Source organism: Myiozetetes cayanensis, unplaced genomic scaffold (assembly GCF_022539395.1).
Source record: "Myiozetetes cayanensis isolate MyiCay16 unplaced genomic scaffold, myiCay2020 scf241, whole genome shotgun sequence".
Taxonomy (NCBI): domain Eukaryota; kingdom Metazoa; phylum Chordata; class Aves; order Passeriformes; family Tyrannidae; genus Myiozetetes; species Myiozetetes cayanensis.
The window spans coordinates 24,359-44,572 of NW_026087458.1; positions in this window are offsets into that span (position 1 = coordinate 24,359).

Below are 20,214 nucleotides of genomic sequence, written 5' to 3' on the forward strand. Positions count from 1 at the left end.
TTAGGGGAAAAGGGGTATGAATGAGGGGGAAAAGGGGTGAAAATGAGGGAAAAAGGGGTAAAAGTTGGGGGAAAAGGGATAAAAATGAGGGGTAAAAAATGAGCGGAAAAGGGGTAAAAGTGGGGGAAAAAGAATTAAAGTGGGGGGAAGGGGTAAAAATGACGGAAAAGGGGTGAAAATGAGGGGAAAAGGGGTAAAAATGAGGGGAAAACGATGGGTAAAAGTTAGGAAAGAGGGGTAAAAATGAGGGAAAAGGGGTAAAAAATGATGGAAAAGGGGTTAAAATAAGGGAAAAAGGGGTAAAAATGAGGGGAAAGGGGGTAAAAAATGAGGGGAAAAAGGGGTAAAAAATGAGGGAAAAGGGGTGAAAATGAAGGGAAAAGGGGTGAAAAATGAGGGAAAGAGGGGTAAAAGTGAGGGGAAAACGGGTAAAAATGAGGGGAAAAGGGGTAAAAATGAGGGGAAAAGGGGTAAAAATGAGGGGAAAAGGGGTAAAAATGAGGGGAAAAGGGGTAAAAATGAGGGGAAAAGGGGTAAAAATGAGGGGAAAAGGGGTAAAAAATGAGGGGGAAAGGGGTAAAAATGAGGGGAAAAGGGGTAAAAAATGAGGGGAAAGGGGGTAAAAGTGGGGGGAAAAAGAATTAAAGTGGGGGGAAGGGGTAAAAATGATGGAAAAAGGGGTGAAAATGAGGGAAAAAGGGGTAAAAAAGAGGGGAAAAGGGGTGGAAAAGGGGGAAAAATGAGGGGAAAAGGGGTAAAAAAGAGGTGGAAAAGGGGTGAAAAATGAGGGGAAAAGGGGTAAAAATGGGGGGAAAAAGGGGGTTTTAGGGGGATAAAAAGGGGATTTGTGAGGGGAAAGTCAAAGATTTGAGGGAAAAAATCCACTTTTTAGGGGGTTTAGGGCTGGATTTTGTGGGTTCTTTAGGGAGAGGTTGAGGGGGTTGGAGGGAAAAGCAGAAAAATTGTTAAAAAAAAGATTAAAAGTTGGGGTTTTTGGTTGTTTTGAGGCAAAATTTGCTTTGAGGTGTTACAGGGTAGGGGATTTGGATCAAAAAATCCCATTTTTGGGGCTGTTTTTGGAGGGAATTTGAGGTCAAAATCTCAGTTTGGGGGGGTTGGGTGGAAATCATCGGATTTTGGGGCCCTCTGAGGGGATTTGGGGGGAAGTTTTGGGGAAAATTGGGGGGGTTTTGGGGTCAGGTTAGAAAATAAATGAATTTAAACCAAAAATGTGGTTTGAAAAGGACCCAAATTGGTTTTTTTGTTTTGTTTTCCTAAAAAAAACGCCAGGCCCTGATGTTGGAAAACCTCCAGAAACACTCGAGCCCCCACCCCACCTTCCAGCCCAACTCCCAGGTGAGACCCCCCAAAATCACCCCAAATCACCCCAAAAACTCCTCAAATCACCCCAAAACCTCCTCAAATCACCCCAAATAACCCCAAAAACTCCTCAAATCACCCCAAAATCACCCCAAAAACTCCTCAAGTCACCCCAAATCAAAGCGCCCCAAAACCTCCTCAAATCACCCCAAAAGCACCCTAAAACCTCCTCAAATCACCCCAAAACCCCCCCAAACCTCCTCAAATCACCCCAAAATCTTCTCAAATCACCCCAAAACCTCCTCAGATCACCCCAAATCACCCCAAAAACTCCTCAAATCACCCCAAATCACCCCCAAACCCCCTCAAGACTCCTCAAATCACCCCAAATCACCCCAAAACCTCCCCAGATCACCCCAAATCACCCCAAAACCTCCTCAAATCACCCCAAATCACCCCAAAACCTCCTGAAATCACCCCAAATCACTCCAAAAGCTTCTCAAATCCCCCCTAAACCTCCCAAATCCCCCAAAACCTCCCCAAATCCTCAAACCCCCAAATGCCCCAAAATTTTGACCAAACTCCCCAAAATTTGGGGAGACCCTAAAATTTGGGAGGGACCCCTGACCCCTAAAATTTTGGGATACCCCCAAAGTGGGACTCAACCCCTTCCCTCAAACCCCCAAATCTCCCCTAAATCCCCCAAAACCTCCTCAAATCCCCCAAAACTTCCCCAAATCCTCTCAAACTCCCCCAAAGTTTGGCGAGACTCCCAAAATTTGGGAGGGCCCTCCTGACCCCAAAATTTGGGATAAACCCTCCTGACCCCAAAATTTTGGGGTGCCCCAAAATCTCTTCAACCCCTCCCTCAAACCCCTCAAAACCTCCCCAAATCCCCAAATCCCTAAATCCCCAAACCCCTAAAACCCCCAAATGCCCCAAATTTTGACCAAACTCCCCAAAATTTGGGAGAGCCCTCAAAATTTTGGGGCCCCTGACACCCCAAAATTTGGGATAAAGCCCTGAGCCCCCAAAATTTGGAGGTACCCCCAAACCTCCCCAACCCCCTCCGTCCAACCCCCAAAACCTCCCCAAATCCCCCAAAACTCTCCCAAAACCCCCAAATGCCCCCAAATTTTGACCAAACTCCCCAAAATTTGGGAGGGACCCTGACCCCCAAAATTTTGGGATACCCCAAAATGGGATCAATCCTCCCTCAAACCCCAAAACCTCTTCAAATCCCCCAAAACCTCCCCAAATCCCCCAAAACCTCCCAAATCTCCCCCAAACCCCTCAAATGCCCCAAATTTTGACAAACTCCCCAAAATTTAGGGAGACCCCAAAATTTGGGAGGGACCCCTGACCCCCAAAATTTTGGGTTGCCTCAAATTGGACTCAATCCCCTCCCTCAAACCCCCAAATCTCCCCCACCCCCAAACCTCCCCAAATCCCCCAAAAGTTCCCCAAAATCCCCCAAATGCCCCCAAATTTTGACCAAACTCCCCAAAATTTGGAGGAGCTCCCAAAATTTTGGAGGACCCCTGACCCCAAAATTTAGGAAGATCTCTCTGATCCCCCAAATTTTGGGATACCCCGAAATCTCCCCAACCCCTCCCTCAAACCTCTCAAAACCTCTTAAAATCCCCCAAACCCCCAAAACCCCCAAAACCCCCAAATTTTGACCAAACTCCCCAAAATTTGGAGGAGACCTAAAATTTGGGAGGGACCCCTGACCCAAAATTTAGGAGAGACCTCTTTGACCCCAAAATTTTGGGGTGCCCTTGAAATCTCCTCAATCCCCTCCATCAAACCCCTCAAAACCTCCCCAAATACCCCCAAAACCCTTCAAATCCCCAAAAGTTCCCCAAATCCTCACAAAGTCCCCAAAATGTGGGGAGACCCCAAAATTTGGGAGGGACCCCTGACCCCCAAAATTTGGGATAAACTCCCTGACCCCCAAAATTTGGGGTGCCCCGAAATCTCCTCAATCCCTTCCTCAAACCCCCAAATCCCCCTAAACCTCCCCAAATCCCCCAAACCCCCAAATGCCCCCAAATTTTGACCAAACTCCTCCAAAATTTAGAGGAGACCCCCAAAATTTGGGAGAGGACCCTTGACCCCAAAATTTGGGATGCCCCCAAAATTGGATCAATCCCCTCCCTCAAACCCCCAAGACATCTTTAAATCCCCAAAACCTCCCCAAATCCTCAAAACCCCCAAATGCCCCCAAATTTTGACCAAACTCCCCAAAATTTGGGAGACCCAAAATTTGGGAGGGACCCCTGACCCCAAAATTTTAGGGTACCCCAAGCAGGATCAATCCCCTCCTCAAACCCCCAAAACCTCCCCAAATCCCCCAAACCCCAAAACCCCCAAATTTTGACCAAACTCCCCAAAATTTGGGAGGAGCCTCAAAATTTTGGAAGGCCCCTGACACCCCCAAAATTTGGGATAAAGCCCCTGAGCCCCCAAAATTTTGGAGGTACCTAAAACCTCCCCAACCCCTCCCTCAAACCCCTCAAAACCTCTTTAAATCCCCCAAAACCCCTCAAATCCCCCAAACCTCCACAAATCCCCCAAAAGTTTCCCAAATCCCCTCAAATCCCCAAATCCCCTAAAATCCCCCAAATTTCTCCAAATCCCTCAAATCCCCAAAATCCCCAAATCCCCTCAAATCCCCCAAATCCTTTCTAAATGCCTCCCAAACCTCCTAAATCACCTCAAATCCCCCCAAAACTCCCCCAAATTTTGACCAAACTCCCCCAAAATTTGGAGGAGCCCCCCAAAATTTTTGGGGCCCCCCCTGAGCCCCCCAAAATGTGTTTGTGTTGCAGATGGGGGAGGCGATGGGACAGAACAGCATCATCAAACAGTACCTGGAGAAGCAGCAGGAGCTGCTCCAGCAGGGCCGGGACCCCCCCGAGCCTCTGGGTGAGCCAAAAAACCCCAAATTCACCCCAAAATCAACCCCTGAGGGAAAAAATGACACAAAAATTGAGCTTTTCGGCTTCAAATGACCCCAAAAAGCCACCCCGGGGCCGGAGGAGGACGAGGAGGAGGAGGAGGAGGAGGAGGAGAACGAGGAGAGGACGAGGAAAGGGGTAAAAAAAATGGGGATTTTGGGGGAGTTTGAAAGTTTAGGGGAAAAGAAATTTGGGAGGAAATTTGGGAAAATGGAAATTTTGGAGGAAAGAATGAGAAATTTGGGAAAAAATGAAATTTGGGAAAAAGGAAGGATTTGGGGGAAAATTTGGAGAATTTGGAGAGAAAAATGGAAATTTGGGGAGAAATTTGGGGAAAAAAATGGAAATTTGGGGGGAAATTTGGGGGAAAAAATGGAAATTTGGGGGAAAGAATGGAAATTTGGGAGAAATTTGAGAGAGAAAATGAGAGGCTGGGAGTTTGGGGGAAAATGAGAGGAAATTTGGGAAATTGGAAGTTTGGGGGAGAAAAGTGAAAAATTTGGGGGAAAAATGGAAATTGGGGAAATTTGAAGTGGGGAAAAATGGAAATTTGGGGGAAATTTAGAGGAACAAAATGAAAATTTGAGGAAATTGGGAAGATTTGGGGAAAAAAATAAATTTGGGGAAAATGAAAAATTTGGGGGGAAAGTGGGAAGTTGGGGGAAATGAAAAAAGTGAAAATTGCGGAAGTTTGGGGGAAAAAATGAGAATTTAGGGTGGGAAAAATGGAAATTTGGGGAAAAGAAGGAGAAAATTTGGGAGGAAATTCTGGGAAAAAAATGGAAATTTGGGGGTAATTTGAGGGAAAAAATGGAAATTTGGGAATAAAGAGGATTTAGAGAAAAATGGAAATTTGGGGGAATTGGGAGGAATTTGGGGGAGAAATGAGAAATGGTGGGAGTGGAATTGGGGGAAAAAATGAGAATTATGGGGAAAAATTAAGGATTTGGGGAAAAGGGGAATTTTGGGAGAATTTGAGGAAAAATGGAGGTTGAAATGAGAAATTTGGGGAAAATGGAAATTTGGGAAATTAGGAAGTTTGGGAGAAAAATGAAAAGTGAATTTGGGGGAAAATGAAAATTTTGGGGAGAAAAAATAGAAATTTTGGGGAAAAAGGAGGTTGGGTGGAATTTGGGGAAAAATGAAAATTTGGGGAAAAATGGAAATTTGAAATTGGGGGAAGAAATGGAATATTTGGGGAAAATTTGGGAGAAATTTGGGGAAAAATGGAAATTATGGGGGAAATTTGGGGGAAAAATGGAAATTTGGGGTGAAATTTGGAGAGAATGGAAATTTTGGGGGAAATTGGGGGATTTTGGGGGGGAAATTTGGGGGAAAAATGAAAATTTGTGAGGGATTAGGGAAAATTGAGGGATTTGGGGAGAAATGCAAAGCTTGGGGATAGGAGAAATTTGGGGGATAAAATTGGAGATTTGGGGAGATTTTGGGAGAATTGGGGGATTTAGGGAGGTTTTGGGAAATTTGGGGGATTTAGGGGTTTTGGGGGAAATTTGAATGAGGATTTTGGGGGGATTGAGGGGAAAAATTTGGGGAGAAGTTGAAAATTTGGGGGGAAAAAGGTGGGGAATTTGGGGGGATTTTGGGGGCAAAATGGTAAAATTTAGGGAATTTGGAGATTTTGGGAGTTTGAGGGAATTTTGGGAAAAATTGGGTGAGATTTGGGGGGTTTGAGGAAATTTGGGAGAATTTTGGGTGAAATTTGGGGGGAATTTGGGGGGATTTTGGGTGAAATTAGGGGGGATTTTGGGGGAAATTTTGGGGAGGTTTGGGGGATTTTGGGGCTGAAATTTGAGGGGGATTTTGGGGGGTTTGGGGGCAGATTTGGGGGATGAGGTTTGAGGGGTATTTGGGGCGGAAATTTGGGGGAAAATGGGGAGGATTTGGGTGAAATTTGGGGGGATTTGGGGTGGGGTTTGGGGGGAAATTTTTCTCCCCATTTTTGCTCCTTTTTCTCTTCTTTCTTTGCCCTTTTTTCCGATTTTTGTCACATATTTTCCCATTTTTTGCCTTTTTTTCCCATTTTTGTCACATTTTTTTCCTATTTTTTGTCTGGTTTTTTTCCATTTTTGTTTCATTTTCTCACTTTTTTGTCATTTTTTGCCTTTTTTGGTTATTTTTCTCCTCCTTTTAGTCCTTTTTCTCCCATTTTTTTGTTCTTTTTCCCCATTTTTGGTCCTTTTTCTTCCTTTTTTTGCTCTTTTTTCCCATTTTTGTCCCATTTTCTTCCTTTTTTATCATTTTTTCCCATTTTTTTGTCATTTCCCCCATTTTTTGCTGTTTTTTTTCGCATTTGTGTCCCATTTTCTTATTTTTTTGTCCTTTTCTCCCATGTTTTTACTCTTTTTTCCCATATTTTTGTCATTTTTTCCCATTTTTTTGCCGGTTTTCTCCATTTTTGGTCCTTTTTCTCCCCTTTTTTAGCCCTTTTTTCCCCTTTTTGTCCTATTTTCTCCATTTTTTTACTATTTTTCCCATTTTTGTGCCATTTTCTCCCTTTTTTTTGCCATTTTGTCTCATTCTTTTGCCATTTTCTCACTTTTTGGCTGTATTTTCCACCTTTTTGGTCTTTTTTCTCCCATTTTTTTTACCGTTTTTGGCATTTTTGTCCCATTTTCTTTATTTTTTGGTTCTTTTTTCCCCTTTTTTCTTACCGTTTTTCCCCCTTTTTCCCCTTTTTTTCTCATTTTTTCCCCATTTTTCCCCATTTTTTCCCCTTTTTCCCCATTTTTTCCGTATTTCTCCTCACTTTACCCCTCCCCCCACAGAAACCGCCCCTCCCCACCCCTGGCAACGACGCCGACTCCGAGGACGCCGAACGCCCCAAAAACCCCCAAAAGCCCCAAATCCCCCAAAACGGCCCCTCCCGGTGGGGGCGGGGCCTCCCCAGGAGGGGGCGGAGCCTCCCCAAAAAGGGGAGGAGCCTCCAAAAGGGGTGGAGCCTCCTCAAAAAGGGGAGGAGCTTCAAAAAGGGGAGGAGCCTCCAAAAGGGGAGGAGCGTCCAAAAGGGGAGGAGCTTCAAAAAGGGGCGGAGCCTGAGCTGGAAGAAGAAAAAGGGGAGGAGCCTCATGAGAAAGGGGCGGAGCTTCAAGAGGAGGGGGCGGAGCTTCAAGAGGAGGAGGCGGAGCCTCTAAAAGAAGGGGCGGAGCTTCCTGAGAAAGGGGAGGAGCTTCCAGACCAAGGGGCGGAGCCTCCTGAAGAGAGGGCGGAGCTTCAGGAAAAAGGGGAGGAGCCTCCAGAAAAAGGGGTGGAGCTTCATGATGGAGGGGGCGGGGCTTCAAGAGGAGGGGGCGGAGCCTCCCCAAAGGAGGAGGCCAGCCAAGAAGGAGTGGGGAGGGGCCCCTCCTGGCTTTGGCCCCGCCCCTCCTCCCTCCCCACCCTCGTCGGCCTCCCCTCCCCCAGCCCGGAAGTGGGCGGGGCCAAGGTGAGATTTTGGGGGAGGGAGGAGAATTTACCCCAAATTAACCCAAAATTGACCCAAAATTGACCCAAAAACCGAATTTTGTGTCGCCCACAGGAGGGGAGGGCAGGGAGGGACCCCCAGCCAGCGGGACAGGTGAGTTTGGGGGAGGGGATTTTGGGGTTGAGGGTCCCAAAATGGGTCTGGGGGGGTCTGGGGGTGTCAAAATGGGGATTTTGGGGGGTTTTGGGGTCCCTAAATGGGTCTGGAGAGGGTTGGAGGTCCCAAAAAGGGAATTTTGGAGAGTTTTGGGGGTTTGGGGTTTGGGGTCCCAAAATGGGGATTTTGTGAGTTTTAGGGGTCCCTAAATGGGTCTGGGGGAGTTTTGGGGTCCTAAAATGGGGATTTGGGGGCATTTTTGGGGTCCTGAGAGGGGTCTGGGGGAGTTTTAAGGGTCAAAAAATGGGGATTTTGGAGAGTTTTGGGGAGTTTTTGGGGGATTTTGAGGCATTTTGGGGGTCTCTAAATGGGTCTGGGAGAGTTTGGAGGTCCCAAAATGGGTCTGGGGGTGTTTTCGGGGGTCCCAAAGTGGGGATTTTGGGGTATTTTGGGGGGTTTTGGGGTCCCCAAATGGGTCTGGGGGTTCAAAAAAGGGGATTTTGGGGCGATTTTGGTTCCTCAAATGGGTCTAGGGGTGTTTTGGTGGTCCCAAAATGGGGATTTGGGGAATTTTGGGGGGTTTTGAGGCATTTTGGTGTTCTCAAAATGGGTCTGGGGGTCCCAAAATGGGGATTTTTGGGGAATTTTGGGGGGTTTTGGGGTCCCCCAATGGGTCTGGGGGTCCCAAAATGGGGATTTTGGGGAGTTTTTTGGGGGTTTTGGGGTCCCAAATGGGTCTGGGGGTCCCCAAATGGGGATTTTGGGGAGTTTTGGGGTCCCAAAATAGGTCTGGGGGTCCCTAAATGGGTCTGGGGGTGTCTTGGGGTCCCAAAATGGGAATTTGGGGGTTTTTGGGGAGTTTTGGGGGTTTTGGGGTCCCCAAATGGGTCTGGGGGTCTCAAAATGGGGATTTTGGGGAGTTTTGGGGGATTTTGGGGAGTTTTGTGGTCCCAAAATAGGTCTGGGGGTCCCAAAATGGGTCTGGGGGTGTCTTGGGGTCCCAAAATGGGGATTTTGAGGGCATTTTAGAGAGTCCCCAAATGGGTCTGGGGGTCCCAAAATGGGGATTTTGGGGAGTTTTGGGGGGTTTTGAGGCATTTTGGGGGTCCCAAAAGGGGTCTGGGGAGTCCCCAAAATGGGGATTTTGGGGGTTTTGGGGGGTTTTGGGGTCCCCAAATGGGTCTAGGGTCCCAAAATGGGGATTTTGGGGAGTTTTGGGGGGTTTTGAGGCATTTTGGGGGTCTCAAAAGGGGTCTGGGGGTCCCAAAATGGGGATTTTGGGGAGTTTTGGGGGGTTTTGAGGCATTTTGGGGGTCCCAAAATGGGTCTGGGGGAGTCCTAAAATGGGGATTTTTAGGGCATTTTGGGGGTCCCCAAATAGGGATTTTTGGGGAGTTTTGGGGGTCCCAAAATGGGAATTTTTTGGGACTTTTGGGGCATTTTGGGGGTCTGAAATGGGGATTTTGGGGAGTTTTTGGGAGGTCCCAAAATGGGGATTTTTGGGGAGTTTTGGGGCATTTTGGGGGTCTGAAAATGGGGATTTTTGGGGCATTTTTGGGTCGTTTTGGGGGTCCCAAATTGGGGATTTTTGGGGTATTTTGGAGGGTCCCAAAATGAGGAATTTTGGGGAGTTTTGGGGGTCCCAAAATGGGGATTTTTGTGGTGTTTTGGGGGTCTGAAAATGGGGATTTTTGGGCGTTTTTGAGTCATTTTGGGTGTCCCAAAATGGGGATTTTTGGGAATTTTGGGGGGTCCTAAAATGGGAATTTTTGTGGAATTTTAGGGAGTTTGGGAGGTCCCAAAATGGGGATTTTTGGGGAGTTTTGGGGGGGTCTTAAAATGGGGGATTTTGGGGAGTTTTGTGGGTCCCAAAATGGGGATTTTTGGGCGGTCCCAAAATGGGGATTTTTGGGAGTTTTGGGGGGTCCTAAAAAGGGGATTTTTTGGGGCATTTTGGGGGTCTCAAAATAGGGATTTTTGGGGCATTTTGGTGGTCCCGAAATGGGGAGGTTTGGGGCATTTTGGGGGGTTTTTGGGGCATTTTGGGGGGTCCCAAAATGGGGATTTTTGGGGCATTTTTGGACGTCCCAAAATGGGGAATTTTGGGGCATTTTGGGGGTCCCAAAATGGGGATTTTTGGGGAGTTTTGGGGGGTCCTAAAATGGGAATTTTGGGGGAGTTTTGGGGGGTCCCAAAGTGGGGACTTTTGGGGCATTTTGGGGACTTTTGAGGCATTTTAGGGGTCCCAAAATGGGGATTTTGGGGAGTTTTGGGGGGTTTGGAGGCATTTTGGGGTCCCAAAGGGGTCTGGGGGTCTCCAAAATGGGGATTTGGGGGTTTTTGGGGGGGTTTGGGGTCCCCAAATGGGTCTGGGGTCCCAAAATGGGGATTTTGGGGAGTTTTGGGGTTTTGAGGCATTTGGGGTCTCAAAGGGGTCTGGGGGTCCCAAAATGGGGATTTTGGGGAGTTTTGGGGGGTTTTGAGGCATTTTGGGGGTCTCAAAATGGGTCTGGGGAGAGTCCTAAAATGGGGATTTTTAGGGCATTTTGGGGGTCCCCAAATAGGGATTTTTGGGGAGTTTTGGGGGTCCCAAAATGGGAATTTTTTGGGACTTTTGGGGCATTTTGGGGGTCTGAAATGGGGATTTTGGGGAGTTTTTGGGAGGTCCCAAAATGGGGATTTTAGGGGAGTTTGGGGGCATTTGGGGGTCTGAAAATGGGGATTTTGGGGCATTTTGGAGTCGTTTTGGGGGTCCCAAATTGGGGATTTTTGGGGTATTTTGGAGGGTCCCAAAATGAGGAATTTTGGGGAGTTTTGGGGGTCCCAAAATGGGGATTTTTGTGGTGTTTTGGGGGTCTGAAAATGGGGATTTTTGGGGCGTTTTTGAGTCATTTTGGGTGTCCCAAAATGGGGATTTTTGGGAATTTTGGGGGGTCCTAAAATGGGAATTTTTGTGGAATTTTAGGGAGTTTGGGGGGTCCCAAAATGGGGATTTTTAGGGAGTTTTGGGGGTCTTAAAATGGGGGATTTTGGGGAGTTTTGTGGGTCCCAAAATGGGGATTTTTGGGCGGTCCCAAAATGGGGATTTGGGGAGTTTTGGGAGGTCCTAAAAGAGGGATTTTGGGGCATTTTGGGGTCTCAAAAATAGGGATTTTGGGGCATTTTGGTGGTCCCGAAATGGGGAGGTTTGGGAGCATTTTGGGGGGTTTTGGGGCATTTGGGGGGTCCCAAAATGGGGATTTTAGGGCATTTTTGGAGCGTCCCAAAATGGGGAATTTTGGGGCATTTTGGGGTCCCAAAATGGGGATTTTGGGAGTTTTGGGGTCCTAAAATGGGGATTTTGAGGGAGTTTTGGGGAGTCCCAAAGTGGGGACTTTAGGGCATTTAGGGGACTTTTGAGGCATTTTAGGGGTCCCAAAATGGGGATTTTGGGGGCATTTTTGTGGCATTTTGGGGGTCTCAAAATGGGGATTTTTGGGGAATTTTGGGGCATTTTGGGGGGTCCTAAAATGGGAATTTTGGGGGAGTTTTGGGGGTCCCAAAATGGGGATTTGGGGAGCATTTTGGGGGATTTTGGGGGGTCCCAAAATGGGAATTTTAGGGCATTTTGGGGGCATTTTGGGGTCTGAAAATCGGGAATTTTGGGGCATTTTGGGACTTTGGGGCATTTGGGGGCCCAAAATGGGGATTTTAGGGAGTTTTGGGGGTCCTAAAATGGGAATTTTGGGGAGTTTTGGAGGTCCCAAAATGAGGATTTAGAGGGAGTTTGGGGCTTCAAAATTGGGATTTTGGGGAGTTTGGGAGGTCCTAAAGGGGATTTTTGGGAGTTTTGGGTCATTTTGGGGGTCCCAAAGTGGGGATTTTGGGGAGTTTTAAGGGGTCCTAAAAAGGGGATTTTTTGGGGCATTTTGAAGGTCTGAAAATGGGGATTTTTGGGGCATTTTGGGGGTCACAAAATGGGGATTTTTGGGGAGTTTTGGGGGGTTCCAAAATGGGGATTTTTGGGGTATTTTGGAGGGTCCCAAAATGGGGATTTTTGGGGAATTTTGGGGCATTTTGGGTGTCCTAAAATGGGGATTTTTGGGGCATTTTGGGGGTTTCCAAAATGGGGAATTTTGGGTAATTTTTGGGGGTCTCAAAATGGGGATTTTTGGGGAATTTTTGGGTCATTTTGGGGGTTCTAAAATGGTGATTTTTTGGGAGTTTTGGGGGTCCCAAAATGGGGATTTTTTTGGCATTTTTGTGGGCATTTTGGGGGCTCTAAAATGGTGATTTTTTGGGAGTTTTGGGGGGTTCCAAAATGGGGATTTTGGGGCATTTTGAGGATCCAAAAATGGGGAATTTTGGGGCATTTTGGGGGTTCCTAAAATGGGGATTTTTGGGGGATTTTGGGAGTTTTGGGGGTCCTAAAATGGGGATTTTGGGGGTCCCAAAATGGGAATTTTTGGGGCATTTTTGGGGCCTTTAGGGGGTCCTAAAATGGGGGGTTTGGGGGCATTTTGGGGGTCCCAAAATGGGGAATTTTGGGGCATTTTGGGGGTCTGAAAATGGGGATTTTTGGGGAATTTTTGGGTCATTTTGGGGGTTCTAAAATGGGGATTTTTGGGAGTTTTTGGGGGGTCCCAAAATGGGGATTTTTGGGGTCCCAAATGGGAATTTAAAGGCATTTGGGGTCCAAAAATGGGGTTTTAAGGGGAATTTCTTGGGTCATTTGGGGTTCTAAAATGGGGATTTTGGGAGTTTGCATTGGGTCCCAAATGGGGATTTTAGGGGTATTTTGTGGGCATTTTGGGGTCTGAAAATAGGATTTTTGGTAATTTTGGGCATTTTGGGAAGCTCTAAAATGGTGATTTTAGGGAGTTTGGGGACCCCAAAATGGGGAAGCTCGGGGAGTTTTGGGCATTTTGGGGGTCTGAAATAGGATTTTGGGTCATTTAGGGAGTTGTGAGGTCCCCAATTGGGACTGAGGGTCCTAGGGTGGGCGTAGCCTCCCCACCTCAGGCCCTGCCCTCCCGCCAGGCCCCTCCACCCCTCATTTCCACTAACCCCCTCAAGCCCCGCCCCTTTCAGGGCAGGGCGCTCTGTGATTGAGCGGAGCAGGAGGGGTGGGCGTGGCCCGGGGGCGGCGCGAGGGGGCGATGGGAAGGCGCGAGCAAAGATGGCAGCCCCGCACAATGGCGAGGAGGGGCGCAGGGTGAGGACCCCGGAGCTTTGAGGAGCAAAAACCGCGATTTTAGGGGCTTTTCAGGAGGGTCAGGATAGAGGGGAAAAAGGGGGGGATTTGGGGGGTTTTTGGGGCATTTTGGGGAATTTGGGGGGATTTAGGGGAGGCTTGTGGGAGGAAAAAATCTCAATTTTGGGGGAAAAAACCGCGATTTTGGGGCTTTTGTGGGGTCAGGAGGGGGAAAAAGGGGATTGGGGCTTTTGGGTTTTTGGGGGGATTTTGGGGAGCTTTGGGGGAAAATCTCATTTTATGGGGGAAAAAATCTCAATTTTGGGGGCAAAACTGCATGATTTTGGGGCTTTTTCGGGGTCAGGAGTGGAAAAAGAAGAGAAAAAAAGGGGATTTGGGTTTTTGGGGAGTTTGGGGGGATTTGAGAGGGATTTTGGGGAAAATCTCTCATTTATGGGGGGAAAAACAAAATCTCAATTTTGGGAGTAAAAACCGCGATTTTGGGGCTTTTGAGGGTCCGGGATAGGGGAAAAAGGGGGTTGGGGTTTTTGGGGGGGATTTGGGTTTTTAGGGGAGTTTGGGGATTTGGGGCGTTTTTGAGGGGAAAAATCTCAATTTTGGGGTAAAAACCGCGATTTTGGGGCTTTTTGGGAGTCGGGAGGAGAAGGGAAAGGAAAAAGAGGGGGATTTAGGGCTTTTTGGGGGTTTTGGGGGGATTTTGGGGGGCTTTTGGGGGAAAATCTCATTTTATGGGGAAAAAAATCTCAATTTTGGGGAAAAAACTGCATTTTGAGGGCTTTTTTGGGGGGGATTTTAGAGGGTCTTAGCAGGGGAGGTTTTGGGAGGAAAAAAATGAGATTTTAGGGGTTTTTGGGGAGTTTTTAGGGGAGTTTGGGGGGGATTTGAAAGGGATTTTTTTGGGGGAAAAAAGGAGCTTTTTGGGGTCTTTTTTAGGGGGTCTTGGGGGCTTTTTGGGGAAAAAAAGGAGATTTTGAGGGAGCTTTTGTGGGGGATTTTAGGGGATTGGGGGCTTTTGGGGGTCTTGAGGGGGGATTTTGGGGAAAAAGGAGATTTTGGGTCTTTTTTGGGGGGTCCGGAAGGGGTGGGGATGGGAGGGAATTTTTGCCATTTGGGGTTTTTGGGGGGATTTGGGGGTTTGGGGAAAGAACTTTGGGGGATTTGGGAGGTTTTTGGGAGGAAAAAGGAACTTTTTGGGGGATTTGGGGGGTTTTTTTTGGGGGAAAAGGAGCTTTTTGGGGGGATTTTTTTGAGTTAAAACTCCTTAAATCTAGAATATTTTGGGTTAAAGCCTTCTTAAATTTGGTATTTTTTTGGTTAAAAAGGCCCAAATTGGGGATTTTTGGGTTAAAACCCCCCAAATTTGGGCTTTTTGGATTAAAACCCCCAAAATTTGGAATATTTTGAGATAAAAGCCCCCAAAGTGGGGATTTTTTGCGTTAAAACCACCCAAAATTGGGATTTTTTTGTGTTAAAACCCCCCCAAAACTGGGATTTTTGAGTAAATCTCTCCCAAATTGGGGATTTTTTGGATTAAAACCCCCCCAAATTTGGGAGTTTTTGGGTTAAAATCCTCCAAATTCAGGATATTTTAGGTTAAAACTCCCCAAATTTGAGATATTTTGGGTTAAAACTCCTCTAGTTTGGGAGTTTTTGGGTTAGACCCCCCCCAAATTTGGGATATTTTGGGTTAAAACCCCCGAAGTTTGGGATATTTTGGGTTAAAAGTCCCCAAATTTGGGAGTTTTTGGGTTAAAACCTCCTCAAAATTTGCAATATTTTGGTTTAAAGCGCCCGAAAATTGGGATTTTTTGGGTTAAAATGCCTCAAATTTGAGATATTTTGGGTTAAAACCGCCCAAATTCGGGTTATTTTGGGTTAAAACTCCCCAAATTGGGGATTTTTGGGGGCAGAGCCCCCCAAATTCGGGTTCTTTGTCCCCTCCCCCAGGTCGAGACCGAGCGCGCCTATCGGATTTAGGAATTTTAGGACCCCGAGACCCCCGGAGGTAAAGGGACCCCCAGGGTGGGGAGGAGGAAAGGGAGGGGGGAGGGGGAGAGACCGCCTCAAAATCTTAGGATCCCAAAAACCCCGAAAATCCCACCCAAAATACCCCAAAATACCTCAAAAATATCCCAAAAATACCCCAAAAATACCCCAAAAATCTTACCCAAAAATACCCCAAACTACCCCAAAAATATCCCAAAAATCCCACCCAAAACCAGCCAAAAATTCCCCAAAATTGCCCCCAAAATATCCCGAAAATTCCACCCAAAATCACCCCAAAATACCCCAAAAATACCTCAAAAATCTTACCCAAAATCCCCCAAAAATCTCTCAAAATACCCCAAAAATATCCCAAAAATCCCACCCAAAACCAGCCAAAAATTCCCCAAAATTACCCTAAAAATATCTTAAAAATTCCACCCAAAACTAGCCAAAAATTACCCAAAATTACCCCAAAAATATCCCAAAAATCCCACCCAAAACCAGCCAAAAATACCTCAAAATACTCCAAAAATATCTTAAAAAAAATCCCACCCAAAATCTCTTAAAAATACCTCAAAATACCCCAAAAATATCCCAAAAATCCCACCCAAAATCCCCTCAAAAATACCCCAAAAATATCCCAGAAATCTCACCCAAAACCACCCAAAAATTCCTCAAAATTACCCCAAAAATACCCCAAAAAATATCCCAAAAAATATCCTAAAATCAACCCAAAAATATCCCAAAAGTCCCACCCAAAATCCCCCCGAAATTCCCCCAAATTGCCCCCAAAAATGCCCCCAAAACCTCCCCAAAATTCCCCAAAATTACCCTAAAAATATCTCAAAAATTCCACCCAAAACCAGCCAAAAATTACCCAAAATTACCCCAAAAATACCCCAAAAAATATCCTAAAATCAACCCAAAAATATCCCCCAAATCCCACCCAAAACCACCCAAAAATACCTTAAAATACCCCAAAAATATCCCAAAAATCTTACCCAAAACCAGCCAAAAATTCCCCAAAATTACCCCAAAAATACCCAAAAATTGCACCCAAAACCAGCCAAAAATTCCCAAAAACTACCCCAAAAAGCTGCCCAAAAATACCTCAAAATCACTCAGAAATTCACCCCAAAATTGCCCCAAAATCAGCCAAAAATTTCCAAAAATGACCCCAAAAATACCCCGAAATTGCCCTAAAAACAGCCCAGAAAATACCCCCAAAATCACCCAAAAATTCCCCTAAACTGCCCCAAAAATGCCCCAAAAAGTGCTCCAAAATCTCCCCAAAAAATATCCTTAAAATCACCCAAAAGTTCTCTTAAAAATTTCCCCAAAAATACCCCAGAAAATACCCCAAAATCACCCAAAAATTCCCAAAAATAACCCCAAAATATGCCAAAATTGCCATAAAATACCCCAAAATTGCTCTAAAAATACCCTAGAAAATGCCCCAAAATCACCCAAGAATCCCCATAAAAACAACTCCAAAATACCCCAAAAATACCTCCAAAAAATACCCCCAAATCAGCCAAAAATTCCCCAAAATCACCCCAAAAATATCTCAGAAAATACCCAAAAATAACTTCTAAAATTACCCAAAAAGCCCCAAAAAAGCCTCAAAATTCCCCCAAAATCCTTCAAGGAGCTTCCCCCAAATCTCCCTTAAAAAAATAATTTAAAAATATTCCAAAAAACACCCCCAAAAAACTTCCCAAAAAATCTTAAAATTGCTGATGAAATAAAAAAAACCTTCATCAAAATTAACCCCGAAAATCATCAAAAAAAACCGCAAAAATGAACACAAAAATACCCCAAAAAACCCCTAAAATCTGCTCAAAATAACCAAAATCTCCCCAAAACCCCCCAAATTCCCCCTGAATCCCCAAAATTCCCCCCAAAAATCCCAAATTCTCCCAAAATCCCCCCAAAATCCCCCCCAAATCCCCCCCAAAACCCCCCAAGATCCCCCAAAATCCACTTATGGGGCAGCCCCACATCCCAAACCCCCAAACCCCCAAATCCTTTCAAGACCACCCAAAATCTCCCAAATCTCCCCAAAACCACCCCAAGCCCCAAAATCCCCTCCAAGTGTCCCCCAAACCCCACCAAAATCTGACCCCCCAAGACTCCCCAAAACTTCCCCTAAAATTACCTGGCGTACAGAATAAATAGACTCCCTAAACCCCCAAATCCCCAGGGGCCCCCAAGAAGAGCCCACAAGATCTCTGACTTTCTAGATCAGATCTTTGAGTCACGAGATCACTCTCAGGACGCGAAGATCCCCAGTCACCCTGGAGTCCCCCAGATTCCCCAAGGTTCCCCAGATCCGAGTCCCCAGTGCTTTAGGGTTAACAGGGTCCCCAGGTCCATCAAAGATCCCAGATCCACGAGATCCCACAAGTCCCCAGAGTCACAGGTCACAGAAGTCCCAAAGTCATCCAGAAGCTCCCAAGATCCCCAGGGTTCACAGGCCATCCTGGGTTCCCAGATCCCAGAGGTTCCCACAGGTCCCCAGGTCTCTAGGACCCCAAGATCCAGGCCCTCCAACCCCCGAAAAAACCTCAAATGCCCCCCAAAATCTCCAAATCCCTCCCAAACCCCCAAAATCCCGCCAAAACCCCCAAGACCCCAAATCCCCCAAACCCCCCTGGGCAATCCCCACCCCAGGGACCCAAACTCCCAAAATCCCCCAAATCCCCCAAAAACCCCAAATCCCCCAAAAAATCCCCCAAAATCCCCCCAAAATCCCCCAAATCCCCAAATCCCCCAAAATCCCCAAATCCCCAAATCCCCCAAACTCCCCAAAAACTCCCAAAATCTACAAATCCCCCAAATCCCCAAATCCCCCAAAACCCCCCAAAATCCTCCAAACCCCCAAAATCTCCCCAAGACCCCCAATCCCCCAAAAACTCCCAAATCCCCCAAAACTCCCAAATCCCCCAAAATCCCCAAATCCTAAGACCCCCAAATCCCCAAAATCCCCCAAATTCCCCAAAATCCCCCAAATCCCCCAAAAACTCCCCAAAGTCCCCCCAAATCCCCCAAAATCCCTCAAAATCTCCAAACTCCCCAAAGTCCCCCAAAATCCCCCAAAATCCCCAAACCCTCAAAACTCCCAAAATCTCAATGCCCCAAGATCCCCCAAATCCCCAAATCCCCAAAAGTCCCCAAAATCCCCCAAACCCCAAATCCCCTCAAAAACTCCCAAAATCCCCCAAATCCCCCCAAATCCCCCAAATCCAAAATCCCCAAAATCCCCCAAAATCCCTGAAAATCCCCAGAATTCCCAAACCCCCCAAAATCCCCCAAATTCCCCAAATCCCCCCAAAACCCCCAAAATCCCCCCAAATCCTCCCCAAATCCCCCAAAACCCCCCAAATCCCCAAAACTCCCAAATCCTAAAAACCCAAATCCCCAAATCCCCCAAAATCCCAAATCCTCCCAAAATCCCCAAAATCCCCCAACCCCCCAAAATCCCCAAATCCCCCCAAACCCCCAAAATTTGCCCAATCCCACCAGACCCCAAATCCCCTCCTGGGCCATCCACCCCAAAGTCCCAAACTCCCAAATCCCCCAAATGCCCCAAAGTTTCCCAAACCCCCAAATCCCCTCAAACCCCCAAAATCCCCCAAAATTCCCCCAAATCCCCCAAAATCCCCCAAAATTCCCAAAGCCCCCCAAATCTCCCCAAAACCCCCCCAAATCCCCAAAATTCCCCCAAAATCCCCGAAAATCCCCAGAATTCCCCAAACCCCAAAAATCCCCAAAATTGCCCAAATCCCCAAACCCCCAAATCCCCCAAATCCCTCCTGGGCCATCCCCACCCCAGAAACCCCAAACCCCAATTTGGGAGGTCCCCCAAAATCTCTTTTTTGGGCCTGTGTCGCCCCCGGAAGGTCGGAATTAAAAGCCCCCAACCTCGGCCCCCCTCTGCGGAGGGGACCGAAATGGAGACCCCCCCTCGAAAAAAACCCCACCTGGGGGGCACCAAACGGACCCTGAGACCCCCCAAAACCCACGGGTGGGGCTGGAAACGGAGGCAAAGACCCCAAAAAATCCGATTTTTGGGGCAGAAAACTCACTTGGAGGCCCCAAAAAATCAAATTATGGGGCAGAAAATGGACTTGGAAGCCCCAAAAGACCCTGAAAATGTCATTTATGGGCAGAAAGTGAAATCTAGACCCCCAAAAATCGACTTGTGGGGTAGAAAATAAAGTCAAGACCCCAAAAATGTCAATTATGGGGCTGAAAATGAACTTGGAGGCCCCAAAATGGACCTGGAGGCCCCAAAAATCAACTTATTGGGGCTGGAAAGCGAAGCTAAGACCCCAAAAAATGGAATTATGGGGCAGAAAATGGACTTGGAGGCCCCAAAAATGGACCTGGAGGCCCCAAAATGAAAAATGAACCTGGAGGCCCCAAAAATGGACCTATGGGGCCCCAGAAAATGAAGCTAAGACCCCAAAAAATGTCGATTGTGGGGTTAGGAAATGGACTTGGAGACCCCAAAAAATAAAAATCGTTTTTGGGGCAGAAAACTCACTTGGAGGCCCCAAAAAATCAAATTATGGGGCAGAAAATGGACTTGGAAGCCCCAAAAGACCCCGAAAAATGTCATTTATGGGGCAGAAAGTGAAGTCTAGACCCCCAAAAATCGACTTGTGGGGTAGAAAATAAAGTCAAGACCCCAAAAATGTCAATTATGGGGCTGAAAATGGACTTGGAGGCCCCAAAAATGGACCTGGAGGCCCCAAAAATCAACTTGTGGGGCAGAAAACGGAGTTAAAACCCCAAAAAATGTCAATTATGGGGCAGAAAATGGAGTTGAGACGCCGAAAAATCAACTTGTGGGGCAGAAAATGGACCTGGAGGCCCCAAAAATGGACCTGGAGACCCCAAAAATGGACCTGGAGGCCCCAAAAATGGACCTGGAGGCCCCAAAAATGGACCTGGAGGCCCCAAAAGACCCCAAAAAATGTCGATTATGGGGTAGAAAATGGACTTGGAGACCCCAAAAAATCAAATTATGGGACTGAAAATGGAGTGAAGACCCCAAAAAATGGAATTATTTGGGCTGGAAATGGACTCAAAACCCCAAAAAATGGAATTATTGGGGCTGGAAATGGACTCAGAACCCCAAAAAATGGGATTATTGGGGCTGGACATGG